General features: G+C 35.1%; 1 long non-coding RNA gene and 1 pseudogene across 2 annotated transcripts in view; one reads left to right on the top strand and one right to left on the bottom strand.

Moving 5' to 3' along the window:
• The window catches only part of LOC140631620 (uncharacterized), a 35,910-nt gene extending 12,520 nt beyond the window's left edge, over positions 1-23,390 (bottom strand). Inside the window, exons 1-4 of one of the 2 annotated variants that reach the window (XR_012029146.1) lie at positions 23,338-23,390; positions 22,783-22,978; positions 21,917-22,085; positions 14,516-14,572 (exon numbers count right to left, since the gene is read on the bottom strand). This is a non-coding gene — a long non-coding RNA (uncharacterized lncRNA). Of the gene's footprint in view, positions 1-14,515; positions 14,573-21,916; positions 22,086-22,782; positions 22,979-23,337 lie in introns of those variants that run through there. The other variant, XR_012029145.1, reaches the window with a different exon arrangement.
• LOC140631678 (TATA box-binding protein-associated factor RNA polymerase I subunit D pseudogene) lies at positions 5,623-8,943 on the top strand (annotated as a pseudogene).
• Positions 23,391-25,945: the final 2,555 nt, after the last annotated feature.

Here is a 25,945-nt window from a genome sequence, read left to right as displayed (position 1 = left end):
TCTTAATCAGGCTCTCACACTCTGGGCCACCATCCACCTTCCCAATCACCCCAGGGCCAAACACTGGAAAATTTAGGACAGCCTTTATGCCCTAGAGCCCAGTGAAATTATGCAAACGATCTAACCTAAACCTGCTAACCCTGTCTCACTTGTTCCTTCCTGTGGAAAACACAAATAGAGGCTCTTACCAAGGAACCCACCCCCACCCCCACTCTCTACCACTGCTTTTGCCTCCCTCTGTAGCCACTGTGGCATGGCATGCCCTCTTCTCTTTGGATCTGTGAGTATAACAAACTATCCAATGGCTGTCCTCTTATGACTTGCTAATCCTGCCATACCTAAGTAATAACACAACCTGTATTTTAAAACAATCTGTAAGAAACTAGAGCCCAAATAATTAAGAAAACCAGAAGAGAACAGATTCCCATAGGAATGGTAACATGAACACAGCCATCATTAAAAACACACAAAAAAACCAAAAATACCAAAACTGACACGATGACAGTGATAAAAACTACATAAAATAAATGATATACATCTTTTATAACTATTATGTAGAAAACATTATTTTACTCATGTCAATACACTTATTAACACAATTTTTGGTTATTAAAATGTTCTCTAATATTAAATGTTTTTTGAATCATTTTGTTTGTACCTTGATGTACATATATGCACAATATCACAAAATATAATTTCACGAATTATAATCAGTGCTCACATTTTAACATTTTTGCATGTATCACTTTAGTCACATAGTTTTTATGCAATAAAATTATATTGCACATACCAATGTATAATGAGATTTTTCAAATAATAATGTATTTCAATATGGACAACCTGCTACCCACTGGCAAATCAGGGCTCCTGTGTTTGTAAATAAAGTTTAGCTGGAACACACCATGGTCACTCAATTATGCTTTGTCCATGACTGTTTTCCTGCTACCGTGGCAGAGTTCAGTAGTCACAACAGAACCATATGGTCTGCAAAGCCTAAAATATTTACCATCTGACCCTTATTAAAAAAAGTTTGCTAACTCTAATCTATTGTGTACATTTTTCATCTTGTGACTATTATAAACCATATTCTTTTAGATCCTACAGTAATCTCTCACAAGTGCATATTATAATTTCATGTATCAAATGCTAGCTTTTGGATCATAATTGTGGATTTATGATTCTCAGAAATAAACTTTATCAATTTGATTTTGGACCATGAAGTTCATAGAAATCGGAAAAGGCTACTTCTTAAATAATAAAATTATTTTAAACTTTAAACTTCAATCAAATAGCAAAATATTGATTCTGTGTGTAGGGATGCCTGGCTGGCTCAGTTGGTAGAGTACTCGACTCGATCCTGGGATTGTAGGTTTGAGCCTCACATTGGGTGCAGAAATAATTTTTTTAAATCCTTAAAAATAAATAAATAAATAAAATTTACTGCAGTTTCAGAAAATATGAAATAGCATAGCCAATATTGAATATAATATAGAGATACCATGTCTCCACACAGAAGCATTCAAATTTCCCATGTTCTTCTACTGGATCACAAGGTATTTTCTTGCTTTATTGTTATTTAAAGGAAGTTGATATAGCACATTCATAGTTTGTAAACTCTTCTAAAAATCTCCATTACAGGGCGGCCGGGTGGCTGAGCGGTTCAGCGCCACCTTCAGCCCAGGGCCTGATCCTGGGGACCCTGGATCGTGTCCACATCAGTCTCCCCGCAAACAGCCTGCTTCCCTCTCTGCCTCTCTCTCTGTGTCTCTCATGAATAAATAAATAAAATCTTTTAAAAAATTTTTAAAAATAAAATAAAATAAATAAAAATCTCCCTTACATTTTTGTGACAATTTGATATGGTCAAACGTGTTTATAAAGGAGTAGAAGAAAGAGTTCCCTATATAATCCTTCCTCAAAATATTTATCAATAACTGTATTAAAAATCTAAGTATTTGGGATGGTTTAGGGATAGGGGAAGACTGGAATGGTCACACAGGATCCAAGTTTATCCCAAGTTAGACTTTCTTCTCAGCTTTACAGAATGAAATCAAGAAAGTCAAAAATAAAATACAATAATGGGATGTACACCAGGAAGATATTTATAATATGTTACTGTAGTAAAATATTTGAGGTTGTGCTTACTTATTACATGAACTACAAATGATAAAAATTGAGTCTGAATCTGCCATATGTGGGTAAATTGACCTATTACTGAGACTCTCTAAATCATGTAAAGTACCTATAGGCTATTGAAAATCATTTTATAAAATAAAAAATATATCATACTACACTATGTTTAAACAAATTGTTACATATGTGCCTCTCTCCCACATTCAAATTTTGATGAGGTTCCTTAGCTTTTTAACTTCTTATAATCCTATATGTCATTTTTTTCATGAAATTAATAACTGAAGAGTAATATGATAAAGGCCAGGAAGGGAGTCAGCACAGGCATACACAGGCTGGGCAGGAAAGAGATGATCAAGGTTACTGATCAGGCAAGGTGTTCAGGATTTTCAATGGTCATCCACATCCTTAGAGCTAAGACTGTGGAATCATTTATAATGAGCAAGGCAATTAACTTAACCTTTAGAATGAGTGTGTCATTTGTTCATAATTTGTATAGGCACCTATATTTTGAAAACCATAACTCCCCAATGATGACAAATGTAAAGGTAAGTGTTGTATTTGCTTATTAAATAAAATTCAATAAATATAATCAATACACAAATCAATACGAAAAAGGAGGACTAAAGCTTTGCTTTCTTTCTCTGCCTCTTCTCATTTCCTCCTGAATCTTTTATTTATATCACTAATATTTAGGAGAAAAGGTGAATTCAGGGCAGGGATGAGTCTGTAACACCATGCTTCTGGTTTATATTATCAGACATACTTCTTTAATTCATCACAAGATGTGCTTCAAACTGACCCAGAAAGCATTACCAAAGAGGACAGCTGAGGTTAGATGGGTCATAAATAATTATAAACAAATGAATTGTTTACTTAGCCTGTAATGTTTGGGGAGTCACTTATGCTCCAATTTTCAAAGCTCTGCAACGACCCAACCAGTTTGCCACCGGATTCCTTTCCCTATGCAAATCACAGGTTCTTACTGCATCATACTCATATCTCACAGCTCAAGCTTTTCCACTCCTCATATGTTATGCATCACTAATTTGAAAGAGAGCACAGCAGTAATGAACTTATCAATAAATCACCTTAATGTCAGATCCAATTGTGTGGTAGTGCCCTGGAGCAATATATCCAGGGCTTAGTAAAATGGTCTAGCTGTGCCATTACCTCAAAGTGTGTGGAGGAAGTAATTTTACATATGCATATTTACATAATGCATTTCCTAGTATGTAAAGAGAAGCATTAGTTTTGTAAGTTATTTAATGTCACTTTCTCTCATGACTTGAAAGAAGAGAAGTTCATCTGTTCCATAAGACCAAGAGTGTGTGGGCTTCCAAGGTCAGTTTGGAGATACTGGGCGTAATACTTAAAGTCCCTTCAACATTATCTAATAGGCCCTGCAGTCATCGGAGGCTTGCCTCTGACTCCTCATAACCTCACTTTATATCCCATGCCTACTTTTTACCCACATTTTACTAGATTTATACTGCTTTTTTTTTTAAGATTTATTTATTTATGCTTTTATTTTAAATATTTTTGCTGGTAGAAAAAGCAATTCAAACATTACAAACATGAATAAAGGAAATTATTAGTTCTTCCCTGGCTACTCCCTTCCACTGCCCACCCTGTCACAATGCCTGTCCTCAGGGGAAGCCGCTCAACAGATTGCAGTAAAAAACACCACAAACTTTGGGACATATACACACACACACACAGCATATATTTTTAAATATTTTAATAAAAATTTTATATCTTGTATTTCTTAAAATATTTGCTTAACCATATATCATAGGTAGTACCTATGGAGCCCCTCATATTCTTGAACAGCAATATAATGTTCCTTTTATGGCTAGAATGTACTCTATTTAACCAACCCCTCAAAAAAAACATATTTTTGTTGTTTCCAATTCTTTAATTCTATACATATGCTGCAATGAAGATCTGTGCATATATGTGTCAGCATAATATTTATTGGCAGTCATTTGTATAGTGTTTACTCTTTTCCTCACACTGTTATAAGTACTTCACTTATTCAATCATAATAGGTGTTTGAAATCAGTATTATTATTGTTATTATTATTATTATTAGCTTCTGTTTGTAATTAGAATGAAAATAAAAAGGAGTCACAGAAAAAAGCAATTTTCTCACATAGATATTAAGTTGCAGAGCCAGAATTCAAACTTAGGCTTTCTGGCTCCCAAACTAAACTCTTAACCACTGTACTGCACTGCCTCTAAGTGCCTTTGCTTTTGCTGAAGGTTCACAATTTAAAAATCCATCTCTGCTTTGTTCTGAGCATGCTTACACCCTTAATTACTAGCCTATTTTCAGATTAAATTCTCCTCCTTGTACCAAGCTTGGGTAAACAAATCAATCTCTTCCTCTATTCCAATTCTTTGTTCTCAGCCCAGACTTCATTCTTTCACTCCAGAATTCCAACTCTGGTTTTGACATTTAGGCCCATCCATAGCCTTGGCTTGAAAACAAAAGAAAAATTTAACATAGTCATCAGTAAAACGAGCTGTGAACAGTTGGTGTCAGTTATGATACAGTACTTGGGGGAAAACCATCAATATTTAGGACACTAGTGAACATCTTTGTCACAAAATCATTGCCTTGAACTTAACAAGTGGGTTTGTGGGACACCTGGGTGGCTCAGTGGTTGAGCATATACCTTTGGCTCAGGGCGTGATCCTGGGGTCTTGGGATCAAGTCCCACATCAGGTTCCCCGCAGGGAGCCTGCTTCTCCATCTGCCTGTGTCTCTGCCTCTGTGTGTGTGTGTCCCTTATGAATGAATAAATAAATTCTTTTAAAAAACCAAACAAACATGTAGGTTTGTGACCTTGGATCTCAACTTTGTAACCCATACAATGAAGAGATTTACCTAAATTACCATTGATTTCTCCTTCAGTACTAAAACTCAGTAATAAGTCTCTAGATTTCCCGATTCAATTATTCCAATGTCGGTTATCCAGTTTGTAGGTTTCTCCTGAACCCATGGATCAGACTGCACCTAATCATCTCAGTCATCATGAACATCAAAATAAGTAGTGCAAACAAGCCATCAGTTCTCTAACTTTATTGATTTGACTGAGTGAAGGATCACTGTAAATAGACCAATGTCTCCTTCTTCCTCTACTTACAATGATATTACTCAAGTGCATTCATATGGCCCCATTTCATATAATGGTGTATAATTTAGGTGTATAATTTGGTATATAATTTGAAAGTGTCCTCTGAATTTGTATAGGAGACCTTAGGCCCTTCAGGCCAACACCAGACACTGAGGTAGGAGCCAGCCAGGTCATCAGGCTACAGATTATGAAAATAAGGGAGCTGTGAAAAGTGTTCAGGGGAAAGTCAATAACTGAGAACTAAAGGAACAGTCCACATGAAATGGCATTCCAAAAGGAACAAAAAGGCTTGGTGCTCAAAGGCAGAAATGAGAGTAAGTGGGTTTGGGTATGGCAGGTGATGGATGCCATGACGAAGACAGTTTGTAAGGAGAATTTTTTTAGTCTTGCCTACGGTCATGATGCTGTAGTGAGAAATCTGGACAAAAACTATTTTTTAAAGTGAAATCTTTGGTATTATATGGCACATGCATTCTGGGGGGAAATAAAGGCTAAAAAAGACACTATTGAGAAGCCATTTTTCTTATTCAAATCCCAACTCATATTGTGTGAGCTTGAAAAAAAATCACTTAACTTCTCTGAGCCTTGTCTCAAATTTGGTTTGAAAGGAAGATATTGGTTTCTGCCTCTTTTAGGTCTTTTTATGGGCATTAGCTGAGTTAACATATTTGTAAAGGGTCTGTCAACTAAACATATGAAGCAATTGTAGGAATGATTACTCTTGTTATAATTGGATTTCAGTTTCTCAAAGGAGAACTCCATCTGCATGAGTGCTTATTACTGGATTGCGTTCTACCGTCCTTGGCCTTTTGCCTTTGTTCACTCTATGCAAGTGACATGCTACAGCTGGTCCACAAGTGGCTATCAGAGAAAACTACAGTCATTTCTATTTGTTCCTTGGTATTCTCAACCAGCTGTTCTTCTCACAGATTTCAAGATCTGATTCCAGCTCTTGGAGTTTTCATAACCCATTCATTGAATTACTGGAACATGATTCTTGTCTTTGAACCCTCCTTGATATTTTCATTTTCTTGGAATTTCTTTTCCAGCCTTTGTCACAAATAATTATAGAGCAAGGGGAGGGGGATTCCTTTAAGTTCTGAAGTAATAAAATCCAACAATTAGTGATCTAGATTTTTTTTCAATAATTCTGCAACCATTGCATACTACTGGCCTACAAATCAGTAGCATTTACAGAGATTGATTTCAAAAAAAACTGGGGCTTTAGAAACTAAGGCATAAACAATACATTTTCTGAGTTAAGGAGGACATTCACAACAAAAATATACACGCCAAGGCTATTTCTATCATAACTATTCTAAGACACTTTAACAAGACAAGTGATCCCCAATTGCCTTTCCTGGAACCAGCACTAGGCCAATTGCATCAGAATCATTTTGGGAGCTTTGAAAAAAATGAGTAAGTCTTCAGCCCTGCCTCTGGATATGGAAATCAGGAATCTAAGTAGTATTTAAAGTTTCTCAGGTTATTCTCCTATCAAGCCAGGTTTGGGTAGCACCTTTGGGTACCATATTTGATGATATATAGGTAGCTTTGGTTCTGATTCCCTAATTCTAGGTATTACATATCTCTTCATATTAAGTAGCTGTAAAGGATTATTTTTTTTCAACAGAGTAGGCTCAGCACATAGCACAATGTATGCTACATAGTACTTAGTTAACACAGCATTCAGTGAACAAAGATTCTACTGAATTTTATCCAAACATTACTTGAGACCAAAACTCAGATTAATTGCAGGGAAGGCTGAGTATATCTCTCATTGTTGCTATCTTAACAACTGAGTTACTGCATCTACTCAAACTTATCTGCTATTCTTTTCCACTGAAATAAATAGTAGTAAAAAAGGAAAATATCAGGATCCATGGAAAATCATGAACCTTGGATGTCAGAGAATAAAACATTCAGACAATGTGAAAAAGGAAATGGTCTGTGAATAAAGTGACTCAAATACATTGGAGAAAAGTAAAACTATTCAATCTATATAAAATTAAAATCAAGTCTACTGTTTGAGCCACAGTGACTGTCATAAAATAAGTTTAATTACATAATATTACTTAAGGAATGGTACTCTGGAGACAAATTTGCTTAAAATGCCCCATTTCTCTTTCTGGTCCTCTTAATCATAAAAAAAAAAAGTTATTCAGGCAAATAATTTCTAGTTTTAGGTGACTCAATCTCTTTTTCCTTAACACCTGAACAACTCAATTAGGTTTCATATATTACTGAAGGAAGAATAGACTCCAATGCACTTGTAGTTCAGAATATGAAATATACATTGGTTTTACTTTTAAAACACTAATTCGTTAAAAAAAAGTCTTCTTCTTCCAATTATCTGTGTTAGGTTTTGTAAAGTACTAATTTTATTCACCATGTAGCATAAAATGTGGCACATGGTTGTTGTTTTTTTAAAATTAACTAATAGCCTTCCACGTGATTGTTGAGAACTCTGAAGCAAACAAGTGGTGAAGTGAACACAATTTGGAGAGGACTTGGGGGAGAATACGTAACGAATTTTCTCAACCTATTTGAGAAACCTATAACGAATTTTCTCAACCTACAGCATCTAATTCAGCTGTAGAAATTGACAATGAAAGTGATAATTCTTCTGGTAGCAGCTTATTTAAGACTCAGTGTGTCCCTTACTCACCAAAACAGGGGCAAAGAAACCCTATTAGAAAGTTTGTTCGTTCATCTGGAGGTGTTGAAGCAAGGGATTCATCTAGTGACTCCTCTTTTGAACCAAGACCACTGACTTTAAAAGCTTTTTTTGAAAGATTCAAAAAAAAAAGAAAACGTAAAAAGAGGAAATATAAGCCAAAAGAAAGACCAAGGGGAAGACGAGAAAGAAGAAAAACCACTAGACACTCCCAAATAAATAAGAAACAAGATAAAGACAAAGGATCTGGGTTCTCATTTTTAGAATCTGAGAATGTAAAAAAGCCATTACCATGGAGAAAGATTTTAAGCTTTGGTGGCAAGAGGATTTTTCAACTACCTTGAAAAATTGAAGTATGAATACTATCTCAAGGAATCCTTGAAACAAATGAATGTTGGTGAAGATTTAGAAAGGGAAGATTTTGACAGTCATAGATACAAATACTTGGATGATGATGGATCTCTCTCTCCTATAGAAGAGTCAGAAACAGTGGAAGAAGCTTCAACAACTCTTGAACATGATGATGGATGTGATATCAAATTGGTGGACAATAATGAATTCATAGTAAGTTCTGAAATACCAAAGAAAATGAATCTGTATTTAGGACAAGAGGAATATCCTGAAGAAGCCGCTTCGTCTAAAAAGAGAGCATCAAAATCCAAAAACATGGGACAGAGGATAGAATGGTCTGAAAAGGAAGAGATAGGAATATGAATATTAAGGCTTTTCACTTGAAAACAGTGTCTGGACTTAAAGGGCTCTAAAGAAATTGGACCTCAAAGATTACAGTGGGGAGTTTTTGAAGTATGTCCATATTCAAGTGGAGATCCAAGAAGACCTCTGGACAGTGACAGCTGTGGATTGAACAAAAGTTTGTTTTAAAAGTGCTATTTTGAAGATCATCACTCTAGCTTTGGTGGAACTATGGTGATTGGCGGCAGAAGGAATCACATGTCAAATATCTTAAATAAAAATTTTATTAACTTTGTCAAATATCTTAAATAAAAATTTATTAATTAAAAAAATAAAATTAAATTAACTAATAGTTTAAGGTTTAAATAAGAAAAAAAATTTAAAAAGAAAAAAATTAGTCAAAATGAAACAATTCTATTCTAGAAACTCAATTTCCAAGCACCAAGGCATAAAACCAGAAACAGTCCCTAATAATCAACTAACACCGAATGATACTATACCCAAGATAAATAATAGTCAATAGTCTCTCCTTATGAGCATCTTTTTTAATCATCTAGAGAGAAATCCTACTATAAAACTATTGCTGTCCTATTTTTTTTATTTCTTGTATCCACTTCAAGATTTGTGACCCTATATTGTATAGCCTCAGATTAAGGACCCCTGGTCTTTTGGAGCAATTTGAAATATTTGTTACCACACCTTGCAGTAGGATATACCTTAGGCATCACCAAAAAAAAAAAAAAAAAAAAGGAAAAAACTAGTTTAAAGCTATCCTTCCTGTATGTAATGCAATCTGTGTTTTTGTTCTAACCCATTTCATTTTTTAAAATTCTGGATGGAATCCTCTTAATTTATTTCACCATTTACCAGTGAAATGTATGAAATTTGAAAACACTGTTCTAGTGGAGACAATAGGGCTCAGTTTCATGTTATTCATTAAAAAACAAAAGTTTCTTTTTCCATATATCAATTTTTTTAAAGTAAAACGCTTTTAGAATTTTCCTCTGCATCGTAACTACAGGTTTTCATGTCTCCTGTTGCTTCAAACCATAATGATGTATTCATTGGTTATTTCATTTTCATTCTTCTTTAGACTGATTGGACTGGTAAAGACTGAGTCAAAGCCTATAATAGAACATCCTTATCTCATGTTATCAGACACATGCAGAGGGAATATTAGCCAGGTTGTTAGCTCCTAAATGTGATTTGGCTCAATAAGTGTGTATTAGTCACACATTTCCCATTATCACCTACCACACAGAATACAATCTCCAGCTATGCCAGGGGTGCTCCGCACTGTAAGAACTAAACTTAACAGAGGACATTTGCTTTCCCACAGAACCCTTTAACTCCAACAAAAAACCAAAATCTTATTATCTTTCACTGGGCTCTGAGCTTGTACTTGTTTTAGTACATACATTGTGTATGTACTAAAATTTCCAAGTTCTAATTGACAGGTATTTTAGGAATAGGGATACTCATCAGCAAATGTGGTCCTTTCAGTGCCCACATTTTTCAATCCTATTTTCTCATCTCTTAGCAGTGGCCTCCCACCTCTTATATACAACTCCCTTCTACACCATTTCTCCTTTGTCTCCTTCTAGCATATCTTTGTAAGACTCCTTCACACTAAATTATCCACTATTAAAATGCAAATACTCTACAAGAAATACAAATGTGAAATTTCAGGAATAAGAGAGCAGATAGGGATGTTTAAGTTAGAAGGTTTTTGGACAAATTTGTATCATATATTAAAAACATAACTGTTCCATTACACATATCAAGAACCAGGGTTACTTACCAATGAAAGTAAATAAATCTCATTGGCTTGGATATATAACATTTTTTCATAATTAAAATCAAAGCCAGGCTTTATAAGTTAAAAGAGCAATGTGGTTACATCATTATTGTGTACATTTATCTCTCTTGCCTCTAAATGAGAGGTTTTATAAGAACAATTGCATTTAAAAAAAAAAGAACAATTGCATTTTAAATATACTAATATGGAGGAACATTTTAGACAAGTGAAAATTTAAATTTTCATTAACTTCAGGTTAAAAATAAAGGGACTTTCATTGTCTTGCCTTTTTCCTTCTGGGGAATTTATGTAAAAGAAAAATTGCTAGGTGATCCAAAGTTCTTTTAATTAGGCTTTTGTGTGTGAGCATTAAAAATTCATTTATTTAACATACTCTACAAGAAGTACAAATGTGAAATTTGTACTTAAGTATGTACTAAATGTACATTAAGTATGTACTAAGTGTCAGGCATTTTTTTTAAACACTGAGGAAACACCAAGGAACAAGATTGAGAGCACTACTGTACTTGGAGAATACAGTAAATAAGTATATATGTATTTTAACACATATACCTGAAATTACATATTCAGTAAGTGCTACAGAAAAAAAAAATTGTAAAAAAAGGGAAAATATATATTTGTCAACATATATGATTATATGAATGAGATTAAGCTATCTTCCTTCTAAAATAATTTGTATTATTTTTCTTACTATCACTAATATATGTTCATTGTAGAAAAAGCAGAAATGTGTCAAGAGTAACAATGATAATATCATGGTTAACCTTTATTGAGAATTTTACCATATGTTTTTAATGTAGTATCTCATCCAATCTTCCTAAATATCCAATGAAATAGGTATAATTATCATCCCCATTTGGTACAGAAGACAACTGGATTGTGAATGGATTGATTTTCTACAATGTACATATACTGAGTAGCAGCTTTTGGAATACGAAGAAGGTATGCCTATCATTTGTCTCCAAACCTCATGCTATTAACCTTTATACTATTTTACAGTTCAGAGAATCACCCCCCAAAGATGTTTATACCTTAATCCATGGATTCCGTAATATATGTTAAGTGGAAGAAGGGACTCATAGTTTTAAAGTGGCATCTATTTTCCTATGCTATTTCTAGGTTATGAAGCTTTTCCTCAGATAAGAGATAAGAGATTTACTTTTTCCATTTCCCCAGAATGAATATTCTGACCCTAAATCATAAATGACTAATATAAACTCTATTGTTACTTTTGTATACAAACTTACATAGAAACCGTCTCAATTTCCTTCTAAATTTTTCATCAGTTAACATGATCTACCTTTTTTTCTTTTTTAAAAAAAATTTTTTTTATTCATGATAGACACAGAGAGAGAGAGAGAGAGAGGCAGAGACATAGGCAGAGGGAGAAGCAGGCTCCATGCCGGGAGCCCCATGCAGGACTCGATTCCGGGTCTCCAGAATCACGCCCTGGACCAAAGGCAGGCGCCAAACCGCTGAGCCACCCAAGGATTCCCCCATGGTCTACCTTTCTTATGCTGAAGTCAGACTTATAGATTAAATTTTCTTTCTTGTTTCATAGTACCATAGTAAATATTCTTATACAATGATCTTGATACATATTATTGAGAATTTCCTTGGGATAAAGGCTTTGATATGGAATTACTGAATCCAAAAATATGCACATGTTTAGAGCTTTAAATCTTCATAGCACCCCAGTTTCTTTGTACAAATGTATTGTTAAGACACAAAATGAATGCTAAAATGCTTATGGGAAAGCTTTTTGTGTTCAAAGTCAAGAAAACTATTTTTGATGCTTAGATCTGCAAACACCTAGGTTTGTTTCTCTGGTTTTCTGGCTTCATCTTTTCCTCAAGTGCAAAATGGGAGTCTTAGTTACAGAGGGTCCCATTATGCAATGCTTTGAAAAGAAAGCTGAGGATTTTATGTTCTAAACAGTATGTTGTAATAATGAGCTAGGATTAAATATATTTCTTAAAACAGTTGGCAGTCTCATGCTGAATCTATTCAGAGAGAAGTTGCAAATATGCCTCTACTGAAACCTCTTATCTTATTAAAGCATATTTCCTTCTCAAATGTTTACCATGCAGGAAAAAGAAGGGTTGGACGTATTAGCAAATTTTGTGCATTGCTCATTTCCCTAATTATTAATGAATATTGTTCCTCCACATCACAAATTTATTTCTGAACTCATAATTAAATGACTAATAAATATAAGGTTTTGTATCCAGTAAAGGAAATAACCAAATAATTTCCTATATTTGATGGCATTTAGGTTTATTAAAAGCACATGACCTCATTCTTCCCGATGCTGACATCAGGGTGCCCTGGAGAGAAGTGGTGGGAGAAAGCTGGTTACTTTTTGGTTAGGATTTTAAGTATGACACACCAAAATCTACTTTATTGTAAAAGAAACCTTGAGAACAAAAGCCAGTTCTTATTAACTGACAAAAGGAAGTTGCTAATTTGTTAAACACAAAGAAATACAATGACTTGATACTTAATATATGGAGAAATTCCCTTAATATAAGCTGAACTTTAACCCTTTCTCTGTTCCACTGAACAGTTAGTTATCATAGCTATTTCCTCCCCAAAATTTGGGAATTTCTTTGCTTCTTAGTACATTATCCTCACTGGAATGTTCTCACAGATGAAGTATTTTTTTTTTTTCTTACAGTTTTCTTGTGGGAAAAAAAAAAGATCCTACATATACTAGATATGTTTTCAGGCGATCAAAATTCTAGGTGTCACAAATCAAATACTAGTGATTTCATAACTGTAATGGATGAATTCGCATTACAACAGAGCATGTGACTTGATTCTGTAATAAAATCAGAGCTCTCAAGAGAATACATATTTTTAATGAGTATAGATTTTGAGTTTATGGATTCTGAATAGGAGAAGCATATTCTATAATAGCAGTTCTCTAGTTTGGGTTGGTATCAGAATCTCCTGGGAGAATTTCATAAAAATACAAAGGTACAGGCTCTTCATCTCCAATGAGGCTAAGACTCTGGCTCTCTGGTTGATTCTGTTACACACCAAAATTGGAGGACCACTATTCTAGAACTTTGTTTATAAATTGTTGCTGTTGTTGTTGAATGTTGCATGAAAAACCTGAAGACCTCCTAATATGCAGATTCTGAACTGCATTTTCAGTTCCACCCGAACTGGAGTGGAGTGTAGGAATCTGTAACCCAGCAATTACCCAGGTGATGCTTATGCTCTGGTCCACAGACCATATTTTGAGCTATAAGGCAGTCTAGGCCATAGTTTACACCACTTTACATATGATATTTGCCTCAAGTGAAAGTGAATAAAAATATTCCACTTCCAACAGTGCTTGCCTAGGAGATATGAAAACTGACCGTTTAATGAAGTGTACACAGACCTACAGACTTATCCTGCCCACTCAGAGGGTCAGTTTTCTATGCTTAGTGTAATTACGAATTCCTCCTCTTTGGCATATAAAATCCTGATTTTTTTCCTTCAGCAAATGACACAGTGAATCAGATTTCTTCACTGACATATTCTCTTGCTTGGCAAGTTAATGGTTTAGATTTGCTTTGTTGTTGTCGTTAATTTTGTTCTGGAGATCTTTGTTGTTGTTTTTTTTTTTTTTTTTTTTTTTTACATTTTTATTTATTTATGATAGTCACATCAGAGAGAGAGAGAGAGAGAGGCAGGGACACAAGCAGAGGGAGAAGCAGGCAGGCTCCATGCACCGGGAGCCCGACGTGGGATTCGATCCCGGGTCTCCAGGATTGCGCCCTGGGCCAAAGGCAGGCGCCAAACCGCTGCGCCACCCAGGGATCCCTGTTTTATTTTTTAATACTAGTTTTGAGGCACTGTTTTTCCATAAAATCCCTGTTAAATGTATTATGCCTTTCTCAAGTCATATCTGCCTAGGAAACTGTCATTTCCCCCCAAAAAACTTCATTGTCATTTTGCCACTTAGTGAAAGTTTCCATCCCTTCCCAGCTGGGGCAATGTGACTATACTCTACTCTGTGCCAGCACCAGACCTCATTCTTTGCCTCTGGTATATACCTACCCCATGATTGGCCATTCATGGGTTTACTTCTTGGCTTCTCCACTGCAAAATGAGCACCTTGAAAATAAGGGCCATATTTTATTTTTGTTGTTATTGTTGTTTAAAGATTTATTTCTTTATGAGAGAGAGAGAGAGAGCCAGCAAGCAGGGGAAGGGGCAAAGGAAGAGAGAGAATCTTGAAGCCGACCCCCCTGCTAAGCACGGAACCTGATGCAGGCTCAATCCCAGAACCCTAAATTCATGACCTGAGCCAAAATCAAGAGTCGGCAACTTAACCAACTGAGCTACCCAGGTGCCCCCATATTTTGTTGTTTTCGTCACTGTTTTAACATTTGTATCTCTGTTGAACTGAAATGGGTGGTGGTAAACAGGTGCTATCCTCTTGTTACTTGGCACATCAGAATTCACAAAGCACTTTTATTTGCATTATATAATATGATGGTTGTGACAGATAGGAAAGATTTTATGTTGCCAATAAAGAAAACCAAAACTTAGAGAAGATAAGTGATAACCTCAGAGTCATATATAATTAAATGTCAGAAGAAAGACCTAACCTACATCTTTTTCCTGTAAAAACACATTAACCCATCTTCAACTACAGCAATACACAGAAATTTTTTACCAATTTTTTATTTTTAATTTTTATCAAGATAGGGTGAAACATAGTACCTGGGTGGCTCAGTGGTTGAGCATCTGCCTTTGGCTCAGGTCATGATCCCGAGGTCCTGGGATCAAGTCCCACATCCGGCTCCCCACAGGGAGCCTGCTTCTCCCTCTGCCTATGTCTCTGCCTCTCTCTGTGTGTCTCTCATGAATAAATAAATAAAATCTTAAAAAAAAAATAGAGTGAATTGAAATCATGGAAGAATAAAATGGAGGCCAGATAAGATTTGATGGGATATAATGTTTCCCAAAAAACACTATGCATAGGGGAAGTAGACCTAGCTAGAAGAGAAACAAGTATATGGAAGGAATACCAATATGTAAAAATAATTAATTAATTAATTAATTAATTAAAAAAAAGAAATACCAATATGCATGGAAAGATTCAAACAGAGCAGGAGAAGAGAGAGATAAATACTGCTAAGAAGTCTAGGAGAGTTTCAGCCTGAGTTCCTAGCAACGGTTTGTTTAGGTCTTCAGTATCCTTCCTATTCTTGGAAGTCCATCTTACAGTTCTAGAATTTGTTTGCTTATTGATTTTTATTTGTTTGTGTGTTTCAAAGCAGGTAAAGCTAACTTCCATTTGCAACACTGTGGTAGACTATATATTTTCAAAGCCATCTAACTATAGAATACTTAAAAATGGAGGTACGATGTAACAAACCTTTCTCTCTCTCTCTCTCTCTCTCTCTCTCTCTTTTGGTAATGAAAAGCATAGCTCACAGGAAACTAAAAGACTACCCTGAGAGAAAGAAAGAAAGAAAGAAAGAAAGAAAGAAAGAAAGAAAGAAAGAAAAAAGAAAAAGAGAAAGTACTAGAATTGCAGTGGTGGGCAAGCTCAGGAGAGATGGATTTACCTAGGAGCATTTGCCAGTAGCAGAAACTTAGTGCTTTGTTTCATAAGATCATTCAGAAAAAAAAGAGAGGGGAAAAAAAGGCCTTGAGTCCTTTGGGTAAGCCAAAGGAAAAATTATCTGCTTCTGAAAAAAGAGAAATAGCAAAGAAACCTAACAGTTTCTGCCTTAGCTCCGGGTGAGGGAAAACATCTCCTCTAAAGATCAGATGGATCTTTGTGGACTGGCAGTTGAATGCATATTACCTACTTGGTCAGTGTGTAACCAAAAGACTCCAAACCAAGAAACAAACTTCACACAGTTCTGAGTTTAATATTCTGGGCATCTGGCAGAAGCAAAAGCAAATAGAACATGCCATCAAACCAAAGTTGCCAAATTATACCAAAAAAAAAAAAAAAAAAAAAAAAGCCCTAAGAGCAGGAGCTAGCAGAAACAAAAATAGTGCAATTAGATTTGTAAGCACTTTAGGACTTAAAATTATTAGAATCAGAACAAAAAAAAATTAGTTTTAAATGTTTGGGGAAACAAAAGAAGAAAATAAAACGAACAAAAAAATCAAGCAAGAAACAAAACAGCAGAAGAACTAAATAGATTAAGTTTACAGGAAGAGAAAATTGATGCGGGAAATTGATTACAAAATGGACTCAATTCTTCATCCCTCCGTATAATCATACCTTCTGCAGTGTGACTTTGCAGATCTTCCCATCAAAGAATGAAGTCTATTTCCCGTCTTCTAGTCTGAGACTGGCTTTCTGATTGGCTTTGGTCAATAGCATGCAGCAGAGGTAAAGGTGCACAGGGCCAACTCACCCATTAGGCATGGAGGTCACAATGCCCAGAGCCCACAAAACTTGTAGGGACCCACAAAAATGTTTTAATATTATTTTTAAGAGCAGGATAAACATGAAAATAACAAATGTTAGTAATGAATCCAATCTGGATTATACTCATATTTATGCCAAGGCAGTTGTAAAATTTAATTTATAATACTTTTTATGGAGCAAGATCCATAAACGCAAAAATGCTTAGGGTTCTCAGTGTTAGCCTAGGCCTGAGTAGGCTTTGTGTGCTTCTACTTGTTTCATTGTAACCCTGTCACCACCATGAGAATATTGATAAACTAACCTGTTAGAGAAGGAGAAAGGACCTGGAACAGAACTGAGTCATCCCAGCTGAGCACCAGACACTAGCAGAAACCAGCCCACACCAGCAAGGACACATAATCAACACAGAGCTGGCTCTAGACACAGAAATGAGCCCAATGGAAACAGAAGGATCAATCTACTGACCTGGTTCATGAACAATACGACATGCTAATTGTTATAAGTCACTGAATTTGGGAGTGGTTTGTTATGCAGCAGTAATAAACTGCTATAGTCAGTGGACTGAAAAAAAAAAATCCTAGAATGAAACCAAGAGAGACAAAGTGAAATGATGAACCTAAAAGCATGGATGATAAGAATGAAAGGTTTAAAATACATCCACTGGAGTTCCATATGGCAACAGGAGAGAAACTGTAGTAGAAATGGTGATGACTAAACTTTTTAGAGTTGATGAAGAACTGGAGTGGTAAGTTCAGGAAGGATAAGCAGCAGAATAAAAAGAATCCAATTTGAATTGATTTCTAAATTATTTCCCTTGCTAAAAATACATTAACTTTCTATGAGGATTTCACCATTATTGGTAAACATGTAAATATTTTTACATGGACTTTCATTTTGGATTAAAATAAATATGGTAGGGCAGCCTGGGGGGCTAAGCGGTTTAGTGCCACCTTCGGCCCAGGGTGTGATCCTGGAGAGCTGGAATTGAGTCCCACGTCGGGATCCCTACATGGAGCCTGCTTCTCCCTCTGCCTGTGTCTCTGCCTCTCTCTCTCTCTCCCTCTCTCTCTCTCTCGTTAATAAATAAATACAATCTTTAAAATAAAAAAAAACCCGTATTTAGACACATCAAAGTGAAATAGTAAAACATCAAAAATAAAATATATTTAAAGGAACTAGAAAGAGAAAAAAGTTTACTAAAAACTGGCAATGTCACAAGATGTGACATAATATGAAGCTTTCTATAGTCACTGTGTGTGTACAATGTCTACACAAATTCCAAATACTCAATCTAAGCTGACTAACCCTGGCAAAGTTTTCTCTCTCTTCTGGTTTTCAGCATATTCTTTGAGAGCCCTACACACAGCATGTGTCCTATCGTTTTTAGTATCATCACTATTTGTGCAGAGCCCCAAACTTTTTATTTAATATGAGAAAGTACTTCTTTTAATCCAGAAGCATCTTTGAAAATAATAGCAACATTAATACTTTGCCATTTACGACAGTCTTATCAAAATATTGTTGTCTTTCCATATTATTCAGCAATATTGACCAAGGCAAAAACCTTAAGATTTAAAAGATTTAATTGACCCAGTGTTTTACCAACACGCACCAGTATATGTTCATATAATATTTAAAACATATTGGGCAGCCCAGGTGGCTCGGTGGTTTAGCGCTGCCTTCAGCCCAGGGCATGATCCTGGAGATCTGGGACCGAGTCCCACATCAAGCTCCCTGCATGGAGCCTGCTTCTCCCTCTGACTGTGTCTCTGCCTCTCTCTCTCTCTCTCTCTCTCTCTCTGTCTCTCATGAATAAATACATAAAATCTTTTTTAAAAAATCAGTATTTAAGGGGCTGCTGGGGTGGCTCAGTCGGTTGAGCAATAGGACTCTTGATTTCAGCTCAGGTCATGATCTCAGGGTTATGAGATGGGGAGGCTGGAGTCGGGCTCCACACCCCAGCACAGCCTGCCTGTCCCTCTCCCTCTGCTCCTCCCCCTGCTTGCTCTCTCGTGCTCTCTCTCTCAAATAAATGAAATCTTTTAAACATTTCATTATATAAGATTTAATGTGTGTTTTTTACAGACACATACTTCCTATCTTCCCAATGTATTTATTTTGCAATTTTGGATAGATAAGTACTCACTTCTTACATTCTTATGGACATGGAAATGCTATTCACAGCTATGCCATGTAGTACCTTATGATTATCTTTCTTTTCTTACATCTTTTTCCCCCTCTAGAGATTATAATTGTCTTAATTAAAAAAGAATAATAGCCTATTTTTTCCAGCAGTTTTAAATTAACATCCAAATTAAGCAGGATAATTGTCGTTCCTTGGTTGAAATGCTTCATATGTTTTTATAATTTGGACCCAAGTTCTCCCTAATATGTTTAAATACCCTCTCCATACATTTAAGCACATTAATTATTTGATCAATTTCACAATTTTAAAGAAATCTCTCCTAAACTCATGATTTATATCTTGACTGATTGCTCAAAGATTGTATTTTTTGTGTCTTTGAAATCCTTACTGCCAGCACAGTGACTTGCATATTGTGAGTCTTCAGTAAATTACTAAATAAATGATGACTCTACTACAAGAGGGAAGCAGATGGGGAAGAGGCTGTGTAACTGCTCTACTTACTCAAATATTCCAATCAACTGGTCACAGAGAGAGCTTTTATTATCCCCAGTGTAAGCCTGGGACTGCTTCAACAGAGGGTCCCAGACCTGGGACATTTTCTCAGCTATCAACAGTCCAACAACTGGCAATTCCACTCATTTAATGGACCTGTCATTTGGGTATATATAGCTACTGTCTATGACATGCTTATTTGAATTGACAACTAGAAGATCATTCAATATCCTTCTTATCTATAAGTTTCCCCTTTTACATAATGAAAAAAAAGCACATAAGTACAAATGTATTATCATCATCTGCTGCACACATGTCATTGTCCCTGAAAATAATTGATGCAGATGATTTGATATCCCCAAATCAAGAAAGGGAATCTTATTTCTTTCAACTTGATTGGAAACTGTCCTACAGCTCAAATGTACTAATATCTAAGATATGTAATTATCTTATGTATTTATGTTTTTTTCATCTCACTGTAGAAAATATTGCATTTATATTAGAGATAATACTATAGATAAAGCAAAGAGCAGATAGAGTCTTAAAGGTGAAAAGCCAGCTCTGAAATCTATTCATAAAAGCTTAGCAAATGCCTACTTTCTGTCTCTGTTTTCTCTTACAAAAAATAATAATAATACCTACTCTCACTCCAAGGATTGCTTTGACTATATGATGAGACAAAGAGTATAATAAAATTTTATTAATCTTAAAGCACATTGGAAATATAAAATATCCTTTTATTCTATATTTTAGATGTAACCATAGGTTAAAGTTTCACAACATACATAAGAAAATAATAAAAGGCCATAGAGAGCAAAATACTATAGGGTGGCAGTGAAGGGCCATGGTTAATGAGCATGGGATCTGGAGACAATCTATTCTAGGGTCAAATACTAGCTCTACTACCTACTGGCTGGCTATGGATAAATTATATATCCTTTCTATTTTCAGTATTCCTATCTGTAAAATGAGAATAATAATAATAGTATCCACTCCAGAGGGATATAAAGTTAAATAAGTGCATAAAGCACATAGCCCAGTGTCTAATATATGACAATCATACAGTAAAGATTAGATATTTTCCATCATAATTATTTTTGCTCAACACTAACAATAGCTGGTGTTAGAGTTCAGCTTACCTTAATTCTTCTGTCAAAATCTACAGTATCCTGAGGGTCTATTTTATAGTTTATAGGGAAACATATAGTTATTCCATTAAAGTCATTGGTGACACATTAGAAAATCATATAATTGTTAGCTAAAAAACTTTAGAGGAGATTTAATCTAACATATTTTGCAGATAAGAAAATTGAGGAGGGATCCCTGGGTGGCTCAGTGGTTTAGCGCCTGCCTTTGGCCCAGGGCGCAATCCTGGAGACCCGGGATCGAATCCCACGTCGGGCTTCCGGTGAATGGAGCCTGCTTCTCCCTCTGCCATGTCTCTGCCTCTCTTTCTCTCTCTGTGTGTGACTATCATAAATAAATAATAAATAAAATTTTAAAGAAAAAAGAAAAGAAAATTGAGGAATAGTGAGTGCATCCACTTGATTAAGATTATACCACTTGTTAGGGGCAGAGTTTACAGTAGACTCCAGGCCCCTGACATCTAAGTACTGTAGTGTGCTGCCTTCTGGATACCTCCAATTATCTCCAAAGATGTACAAGATCATCTACATTATAAAAATTACTAGTAACATATATCTTAGTACTTATCTGTAAATGGACTTTTTCTGCACTTGCTTATTAAAATGTAAAAGAATGTTCAAGCTACTATGAATTATATGTACATGTGTGTTATATAGGCACATACACCAAGATTAAAAGCTTAAATTTTACTGCAATTATCTGTTGCCACTTACTCAAGGTAGAAATTCCTTGAGAAATTTAAACAATAATTCATTATGCATTTTCAATTAGCTGATGTAACTTCTTTTCATTTTAAAATCTGAGATCTAGATAAATCTAGCTAAATCCATGTAGATCATTTCAGTTTTGAATTATGATAATAGCCATCTGAAATGTGACTACAAAAATAAGTAGCTTTGCACTTACCCTAAAATCTACCCTACTGTTTTCTTTAAGGTAGTATTTTTAGTACCATTCCTATCCCAAAATAATAAAATTCAATAGAACAAAAACCAATAGAGAGGTAGTTGGAAAGCAGTAACATGTAAATAGCTTCAATAGTTTCCCAGACTTGAATAATTTCTACTTGGCCAAAAGAATCCATATAATGTCTAAACATTTCTGCTCAAATAACAAGTTTCCCTGTGAGACAGCAAGATGGCAAGATATCTATCCCTAGAATACTGTGAACCAGGACAGTTGCTCCACCACCATCCTCTGGAGACCTCCTGCCTGCCCCTCCTGCTGGATGGATGAGCAGACACTGAAGAAAGCAAACAAGGAGGACAGCACTTACTCAATCATCCCATGCTGCTTCGTGGAAATTCCTTGATGTTTATTTTAATCCAATGTTATTTTGATGCCACGTGATGGAGACTTGGAGGAGGAAAAACCAAAATGATGTGTACTGAGTTCTACATCTCTCCCCTGGAGTGTTTGAATCTTTGAAATCCCATAGGAAAGTGCTGAAAAGTAGACAGTTTCTTGTTGAGAAATGAAAGCAATACCATTATTTTTCTAATTATAGTTTCATAAATTATAATCTTGAACAGTGACTAAACTTTCAGTTAATCTAGGTCAGGAAACAGGCTTCTTGCTATCTTCTTTCCTGACCTGCCTATGTGGATCTCAGTAAAGCAGAACCAAAACTCATCCTAGTACTTTTCCTACTCAGCCTGGGCCACCTCCTGAATTCAGAAATCTGTGTTCTCTCTTGAGCCCCAATGTACCTTGTCCCTCATGTTTTCAACTTATTATTCTTTTGTCATGAATTTCCCTTGAGTTCAGCTAACAGGTAATGTAGTCGGTCTGTTAGTGGTTGTGCATCTATATTTAAGAAGGTATATTTCTTTATTTTCAACATATGGTTGCTTTTTTATAGAAATTGCTTTGCTTAGTCTGTTTGTCAAGGGATAATTTCACACCTGTTGAAAGAAAATCAGGAGTATAAAGTATAACATGTATGTTACTTATTTACTTTACTTTGTATTATAGAAAAATTTACACATAAGCAAAAATGAGAAGAACACTATGACTCCTTTACATGTGTCCAACAGGCAGCTTCAACAATTATGAACTCAGGGCATATCTTGTTTCATCTATATCTCTTGCCTACTCCCCTTCCCCTCATTATTTTGAAGCAAAACATTATTATATAAGTACCTCAAATATTTTATTTTTTATCTTCAAAAACTATCAAAGATGGGTGAAATATATCTCTGTTGCTTGAAGTCATCCAGAAGTCTGGGGGCAGACAGGACTTGAAAGGTCAAAACTTGAGAGGGAAGGAAGTTCAATGTTCTTCATGCTGCTATGTCTCTTCAGCATATGCCAGTTCTTTAACTCCAAAAGTAAGAGACTGAGAAACAAGATAGAGGGCCTCTGTAGAGAGATAGAGATGCCAGCAGAAATTGGCATCTCACAACACTGGAAAGACAAAAGCTGGAGTCTAGACCTGGAAATAAACCAAGACTTGAGAAACTAAGAACCTTGAGTAAAGGGGTCATAAGAAAATGAGCCCAACATTCTTTGCTAGTTCCTACTTGAGACAATTGCCGCATCTTTAGAGAAAGAAAAGAGAAGAAAAAGGAAAAGGAGAACAAAAGAAAAGAAGAGAAAAGAAGAAAAGAAAGAAAAGAAAAGAAAAAAGAAAAGAAAGAAAAAAGAAAAGAAAAGAAAAGAGAAAAGAAAAGAAAAGAAAAGAAATCCAGGATTTACCAGATCATGACAAACTCCTCAGTCTCTCAATTTGAACCCCAGAGGCTACAACCTAGAATGAGATAAACCAGAAGCAAACTGATTGATATGAGATTATCCATCCATATTTAGCCAGAAGATAAAGCATCTCCTCTCTAAAGTAAATGCAGCAACAACTTTTCATACATAATGTTGGATAGTCAATCAGAATTACCAGGAATGCCATGACCAAAATTAAAAGGAAATATGATCAAAATTAAAAGGAAAAGGAAAAGCCTCACAGGTGTTTCAAATATTAGAATTAGAATATTAGTCTTTAAAATAACTATGATTAATATGTTCACAAAAATATACAAAATAGAAAACTTAATGGACACCAGGAATCTGTTTCCTTAGAAAAAGGATCATGTATTCTAGAACTGAAAAATATAGTAATTAAAATTAATATCCAGTTGTGTTCAGATTCTTTGTCTCATAACTGCTTTATGGGTCTTTTAAAATAATTTTTTTAATGGGATTCGAATAAATTCCATATGGTTTCCTTGGTCGATAAATGCCTTAAGTATCTGATAAACAATAGGTTTCCTTTTAATCTTTTTTTTTTTTTCCTTTCCTTACATATTTTCTTAATAAAGCCAGGTTCTTTGTCCTTCGGTTTTCTTCAGTCCAGATTTTGCTATTTGTTTTCCCATGGTATATTATGTTTCTTCCTCTGTCCTCTGTATTGTTGTGTATTGGTAGTTAGATCTGGATATTTTGTGAGATTCGGGTTCAATTTCTATGGTAAGACTATTTCATATTTCATGGGTGGTGATATGTCCTTCCATATCACCATATCACTTCCATTATATAAATTATCTTTTACTTTATGATGTTAGCAGCCATTATTTCCTTAGGGGTTGCAAAACGGTGATATCTAATTTTATCATTTATTCACCACTTATTAATTAGAATATTGCCATGAAGAAAGGATCCCTCTCATCTGTATAAGGCTACCTTTAGATATAGTTCATATACAAAGGACAGATAAATAAATTATTCTTTTCCTTTATTTATAAGTTTCCAAAATACTAAGTTGGTTCGCTTGCATCCTTCAACATTTATAAGTATCATTATGAATTAATGGATTTAAAAGCATTTGATGTGTCTAGCCCATTTTATTTATAACCCATTTTGATGCTCCAATTAATGGAAGCCTATTTAATTGGCTCCTGAGCCTTTTTGAAATAATCTTTGTTGTCATTGATAGCTTCCCAGGCCACAGCTTTTTAGCCTGAACCATTTTCAAGGAAACAAAAGCATTATTAGAACATATACCTATTTCATATGTGTATACATATATGTTTATATGTTATACATACATACATATATATACATAATGGAAACATCATCCAGGTGTGTCACAGTTCCCAAATGAAAACAAATGAAGAAAAATCTAAAATTAAAGTGTAGCTTAAATCTCTCTACTTACCTACCAGGCAGGGAAGCAAACATTTCCATCAATTGCCATTTGGAGCAACTGCCATATATTTTGTAGCACAGTATTTGTAACTACAATAGAACAAGGAGAAAAGATGACAATATTGTTTCTTCTTTGAGAACTAAGAAAGAGGAAACTACCTTAAGATGCAACAAAGTAACTATATTATGTCCCTAGCATCATGCAAGTTAAGACTAGTGTATGTAAAAAATAATTTATGTGAGTATAGAAAGGTAGGGGAGACTGGAGAGAAAACAGAATTTTCTGAAGGAGATTATGTCATTGTCTTTTAAAGAAAACAAATTATTTCTTGGGTGCCTACAATAGAGTGGATACAAACCCTCTTGGAAAGGAGATAAACAGGATGAATTTCAGGCATGTGGTTCTTTCCAAACTTCTAATTTCGTAGGATCAGTTCACCAAAAATAAAATTGTCATAGTAACTTATTGTTTGTCATGTTAAGGCTGGATAATTGGCATCCTATTGTTTGTACAGGACAAAATATTACAGGAAGAACACCATGTGACTTGGGTACCTCTGGGTTCTCGTGGGAACCAAGAAGGTTCTTAGTAAGAAGGGGAAAATATTCAAGCAGCATTACCACAAGCTCACTAATGGCTATTCTCTGCTTAAAAGTGGAAATTGAGGGAATTTTACATTTTCATTTATTTTTTCAAACATTTGAAAGAGTAAAGCAGGGAAACTAGAATATTTATTACAATTCTTGTCCATCATTGCTGCTGTGATATGAGGCTGCGGTATTTAGAGAAAAAAAGTAGTTAAAACTATGGACTTTGTAATCTGTTCTGATTCAGTTTTATATATTCATCTTACCCAGGTGGGTCTTTCTCAATTATCTGTGGTTGTGAAGAATAACAACAGGATCACTTATGGAGTGTGACATTAGTTTCCTCTTGCCATTCTAACAGATTATTACAAATATCATAGCTTAGTGCAACACAAATTTATTATCTTATAGTTCTGGAGGTCAGAACTCACAGTGGGTCTCACCAGCCTAGTGAGCTTAATTTTTAGATTTTAGCCTTGTGTGCCTCCTTCTAAAGGCTCTAAGGGAGAATCCATTTCCTTGCCTTTTCCAGTTTCTAGATGCTGCCTGAATTCTTCAAGTCACACCCTAAAGTACTATA

This window comes from Canis lupus, chromosome 4 (genome assembly GCF_048164855.1).
Source record: "Canis lupus baileyi chromosome 4, mCanLup2.hap1, whole genome shotgun sequence".
NCBI lineage: Eukaryota > Metazoa > Chordata > Mammalia > Carnivora > Canidae > Canis > Canis lupus.
This window is presented reverse-complemented; position numbering and strand designations above follow the sequence as displayed.